This window comes from Melanotaenia boesemani, chromosome 20, assembly GCF_017639745.1.
Source record: "Melanotaenia boesemani isolate fMelBoe1 chromosome 20, fMelBoe1.pri, whole genome shotgun sequence".
NCBI classification, from domain to species: Eukaryota; Metazoa; Chordata; class Actinopteri; order Atheriniformes; family Melanotaeniidae; genus Melanotaenia; species Melanotaenia boesemani.
Genome location: NC_055701.1, coordinates 23,980,231 through 23,986,230, shown reverse-complemented (window position 1 = coordinate 23,986,230; position 6,000 = coordinate 23,980,231).

Genomic DNA, 6,000 nt, shown 5'->3' with positions numbered 1-6,000 from the left:
CACATCCGGCGTGAAAGATACAGCATTACACGCGGACATAGGTAAGTTAAACGGGTTTCTGTTTTTGCCAGCGTTTGTTCTGACACTTTTGCGCGGTGTTGGCGTAGGCGTGCTTGTAGCGGATCGTCCTACCCTCCGCCGCGGAGCAGGTGCAGGTCTCTCGTCTGTTCCCTCTTCAGACAAACCCGGGCTTCTCTCATGTTCCAGTTGAGGGGACAACTCTTCACCGGGCCTGTCCCTCATCTCCACCCCAGGTAGTTGCTCACTTCCCGCTTCACTCCTGACCTCCTCCCCAAGATTACTTTCCAGATCCTCTAAACTGGGACCAACAGGTTCTTGGACTTGTTCCAACAGCAGGAACTCGGGCTCTGACTCAATAGATTCAGCTTCAGAGTCTAAATCGGTTTCAGGCTTTCGAATAGGAGCTGCTTGGCGGATTTGTCTTGGAGCTGGTATAGGGCCCACACACAGGCGCAGATTGGACCTATGCACTCTCTTTATTGGTCCTCCAGTCACTGGTACCACTGTGTGCGTCGTTCCCTGTACATCCGTGACTTTATATACTGTGGATGACCATGCATCTTGAATCTTATTCCTTCCGATTGGACGGTAACGAAGATAAACATACTGGCCAATTTCGACTGGTGGGCAGTGCACTTTTGCATTTTGGTGAGCCATTCTATCAGCAGCTTTCCTCTCTGCCAAGTCTCGGGCTCTCTCATGTGCGTCCTGGAGACGCTCTCGGTGGGCTGTAAGCCAATCAGGGCCTTCCATTTTTACTTGTTCCTGTCCTAACAAAGCATCAACTGGCAAGTGAGGTTGAACTCCGAACAGCAAGTAATAAGGAGAGTAACCGGTTGAGGAGTGGGGTGTCACATTATAGGCATACACCAGTTCTGAAAGGTGCTCAGGCCAGCGTCGTTTTTTCTCAGGGGGCAGTGTTTTCAAAAGGTCATGTAAGGTTCTGTTAAACCTCTCGCACTGGGGATTTCCTTGAGGGTGATGAGGTGTTGTGCGTGTTTTCTTTACCCCATACAGCCTGCACAGTTCCGCAATCACAGCACTTTCAAAATTTCTGCCTTGGTCTGAGTGCAAGCGCTCTGGCACCCCGTACTTTAAGAACCACTCCTTTAGTATGACCTTAGCGGTTGTATCTGCTCTCTGGTTCCTTGTAGGGAATGCTTGACTAAACTTAGTGAAAACATCAGTGACTACAAGTACGTTCTCACAACCGTCACTGGCGCGCTCAAGGATAGTGTAGTCTACAGCTACAACTTCAAGTGGACGGGTAGCTAAGAATGGAGTTTGGGGAGCGTGAACTTTGGGCTGTGGCAACTTAGTTAAAACACATCTCTGACAATTTTTAACATACTGCTCCACATCCTCATACATCCTTCCCCAAAAACATCTCTGTTTTAGCAGGCCAAGCGTCCGTTCCATGCCTTGGTGGCCCATCTGATCATGTACACTGTTAAGCACTTTTTCTTTGAGACATGCAGGTATCAACAGCTGGTGACATTTTCCAAGGTGAGCATCTTCAATCTCACGATACAAGAGTCCATCTTTTTCTCTGAGACGGGGCCACTGTTTCAGAAGGGACCGGACTGGTATGGGCAGGGTTTGTCTCTCGTGAAAGGAGGGCTTCCTTTGCCTGTCCCAAAACTCTCTCAGCACTTTCAAGGTGGGGTCGGACACTTGAAAGTTCTGGAGCTCAGTTTTAGTGTAACTAGGTAGTGTAGGTGTGTTTATGTGTATCTCCTCATCTGCCCCCTCACTGTTTGGGTCTGAGGCATTTAACTGCCTCACCCGAAAATCCTCAACCCCTGCAGCCACTAACTCGGGATCTAAAACAGTGCCTGCACGAAGGCTGTCACATATGGCAACACAACCATCAAACTCTGCATCCTCTGAATAAGGATCTGACTCACATGCAACTGGCTGTCTGGAAAGGGCGTCGGCTGCTGAGTTACAGCGACCGGGCCTGTACTTAACGTCAAAATCAAACACGGCCAACTGTGCAACCCAACGCTGCTGGATAGCCCCTAACTTAGCAGTGGAAAGGTGACAAAGCGGGTTGTTGTCTGTCAGGACTGTGAACTTGGATCCAAGAAGATAACTCCTAAACTTCTCTGTAACTGACCATTTTAATGCGAGGAGTTCTAACTTCATGCTACTGTAGTTTTTGTCGTTCCTTTCAGCTCCTCTGAGTCTACGACTTGCATAAGCTAGGACCTTTTTCTTTCCTCCCTGAACCTGGTACAGGACCGCACCTAACCCCAGGTTACTAGCGTCTGTCTCCAATACAAAAGGAAGCTTAAAGTCTGCATAGCCTAGCAGGGGTGCACTCGTTAACTTGTCCTTAAGTAGTTCAAAAGCATCTGAACACTCTGGTGTCCAAGCGGACTGAAACAACTGATTAGCCTTGGCCGGGCTGCTCGCTTTAAGGCAGGCATTTACAACGTCATGTAGAGGTCCTGCGACCTGGGAAAACTTCTCAATAAACCTCCGGTAATAGCTACAGAAACCTAAAAATGATCTGAGCTCTTTTACTGTTCTGGGAGTGGGCCAGGTCTTAACTGCACTTATTTTATCCGGATCAGTGCCAATACCCTCAGCTGAAACCTGGTGACCCAAAAACTTGACTTCGGACTGGAGAAAGTGACATTTCTCGACTTTGACTTTGAGACCTGTGTCTTTTAACCTTTTTAGGACAGTTTCTAATCTCTCCAGGTGTTCTTGGAAGGTTTGGGAAAACACCAGCAGGTCGTCTAGGTAGACTAAAACGATCTGAAAAACTAGGTCACTCATTGTTGCTTGCATTAACCGCTGAAAGGTGGCTGGCGCGTTGCATAATCCAAAAGGCATCCGTAGATATTCATATAGGCCAAAAGGAGTTGTGAAGGCCGTTTTGTGCCTATCTTTCTCGTGGACTGCAACTTGGTGATAGCCGCTTGCCAGGTCAATGCTGGAAAAGAACTTTGCGCCGCACAGAGCATCAAGACTTTCATCGATGCGTGGTAGTGGGAATGCGTCACGCCTGGTCTTTGAGTTCAGCTTTCTGTAATCTACGCATAGTCTTAGACTACCATCGGGCTTTCGGACTAAGACAATTGGTGAAGCGTAAGAGCTGGCACTCTCCTGAATCACACCCTTTCTTAATAGTTCTGAAATGTGATTTCTGACCTCTTGGTATTGGTTTGGTGGGATCCGCCTGTATGGCTGGGAAACTGGGGTCTCATCCAGTACAGGGATCTCATGTTTGACTTGGTCGGTGTAGCCTAGGTCCTCATCATGCGCTGCAAAAACATCAGCATATTTTAACAACAACGACTTGAGTTCTGCCTGTTGCTCAGGTGTGCCGCCTAGATGTAGCCGATCAAAAAGTGTCTGCATGTCTGTGTCAGGTTCTCCACCACCCCTCTGAGTAACAGTGACTTCCTCATGTGTAGCCGATATGCGCTGGAACTGAACTTCGCACGTGTCACCTTCAATGCACTGACAGGGAGTTAAAATACCTAACCTGGTTTTAGCAGGGAGCCAGACATCATCTTGTGAAAAGTTTATCACTTGGACAGGAAAAATGTGTCTGCTGGCAGATATTACTGTGGGCACCACAATCACGCCACCCGGCAGTGGGGTGTTGCCTGGCTCTAACACCAGAGTGGAGGGGTTGTGACTGGGTCTCTTGGGGCCCCTAACATAAACTGTGGAGACTGATAGAGCAGGCAGGTGACATTTTTCTTTTTGTGCTACACGCGCCATAGCTGTTTTTTCTACCAGTTCCGCTTCCTGCACACGCTGAAAGGCCTCTCTCCAATCGGAATCCAGCTCTCCTCCTAGTGCTGCATCAAACTCCACTAGTATCAACTCCTTACATCGTTTAGCAATATTCATTCCAATGATGCCAGGAGGGGATGAATCAAGTTCCTTGTTGTCTGTTGCACTGTTATCTCTTATGATCAAAAATCCACATTCTGGGATAGTGATGCCCATGGCTTCAATATCGAGCTCTACATAACCTAGGTAGGGTAAGGGGAGCTTGTTAGCAGCTGTGATTTTGAGCCATTTAGACGTACAGTGCATGTCTTTGTCCTCTCCGTGGAGGTGGTCTCTGAAAAAGCTCTCTGTTAAGGTACTCACATTGCTTCCTGAATCAAAAAGGCACTTGAGGGGGACATCGCCTATTTGTATGTCTACTATAGGGCATTTTCCTACTGCATTTTCCAAAAAACGCTCTTTGGTCAAAGTCGGGGGTGAGCCTTCGGACCTACCTCGCATTGCCCGGCTCATAGCAACCGAGGGCCCTCGTTTCCCTGCACCGCCGAAGCAGGCTGAGCGTTAGGCTGATTGGGGGCTCTGCGCGCAGTACACTGTCTGGCCATGTGTCCTACCCCTTCACACCTAAGGCAGATTGGCTGGCCATCTTCTGTGTACTTGGGTGTTATTTTTGGTTTATTACTCAGGTTTGCGCCATAAGGCTTGGCTTTTTGAATGCTCAGTTCACGTACAGCATTTGTTAATTCTCCGATGGCCTTACCCTGTTGAGCTATTATTTTAACAACTTCCTGGAGGGTCATGGCCAAATCACTTCCTGGGTTGCTGGGGGTCTCAACGCTCAACTCAACTGAATGACTGTTGGGGCTCTCACCTACCAGATTTCTGCTTCTTGCCACGTTTGAACCTCGGGGTCGGTCTTCAAGGCTCCACATAATGGCCTCTTCACGTACCTCAAAAAGGCTGGACTGGGGCTTCTCTCTGATGAGCCGTCGGAGCTCGCGGCGGAGGGCGGAGTCACGCACGCCTTCAATAAACTGATCTCGCATCGCGAGCTGTGAGTCAGCAACTACATCAGGAGAATTTAACAGAGCGGAGTTAAGTAACTGAGACAGTGCATGTGAGTAGTCTCTCAGATTTTCTCCCTCTAACTGACGCCGTGCATAAAATGCATGTAACAACTGTGGTGTAGTGCGTTTCTCTCTAAATGCTTCACGCAAGTATGAAAACAGATCACTGGGTCTTACTGGTTGTCCACGTATGCGGAGTTTAACTTCATCTAATGCAGAACCCTTTAGCAGTGACATCACAAAGTCTACTTGGTCATGTTCCCTCAGACCCCTTAGACTGACAGCCCGCTCTACCTCTTCAATAAACTCATCGACAGAGTGAGCATCCTTACCTGGATCACCACTAAATGGTACTATCTGTTTCTCTCTAGGCACATACACAATGGACCTTGTTTGTACATCACCCAATGAAGCAATACTTGACATTACAGCATCATGTTTTCTACTCAGTTCAGTGATTTGTGACTGTAACTGTATTAACTGATTACCACTGTTACCACTCTCAGACGAAGCAGTAGCAGAATCACCTCCCGCCTGGCTGGTTCCAGGCATGGACATGTCCAGTCCTTCCTCGTTGTCGGACATTTTGTGAATGTCTCCTCTGGGGTCACACAGTCCTTTTTTGAGTTGTGCTGTCCCTTGGCCTTTTGGGGTCGATGTGTAACTCCTGGCACCTGAGCAGCCGTGTCTCGTCCGAGCAGCTCAGCTTGTCCTCGCTCGGCCCCTCAGAAGCTCTGTACCACTCACAACAAGGCGGATGGGACTCCTCTTCACCACTACTGTTGTCTTATACCACTAAAAAAACCCTATTAATAAAGTCCTGACAAAAATGCAAATTCAAAACGGGACAAATCAAACTGGAAATCCCACTTCTGACACCAATATGTGGGCTGGCGGTGGCGTGTGGGTGTGGGGCCAGGTGTAGGAACGAGAAAAAAACCGCACACGACAGGCAGCTCCAAAAATAATGTGGGTCTTTTATTTCCCGACTGTTCCCCAAAAGGAGAGCAGCATTAATTTGTTTGGTTTGTGTGTTTCCACAAAATAACTTAGGTTCCTCTGTAACATTTAGGTAGCAACAAGAAACACCTCTCTTCAAGGTTCAATATATTCCTTATGAACAAAAAGTATCTTCAATGTCCATAAACTGAAACTC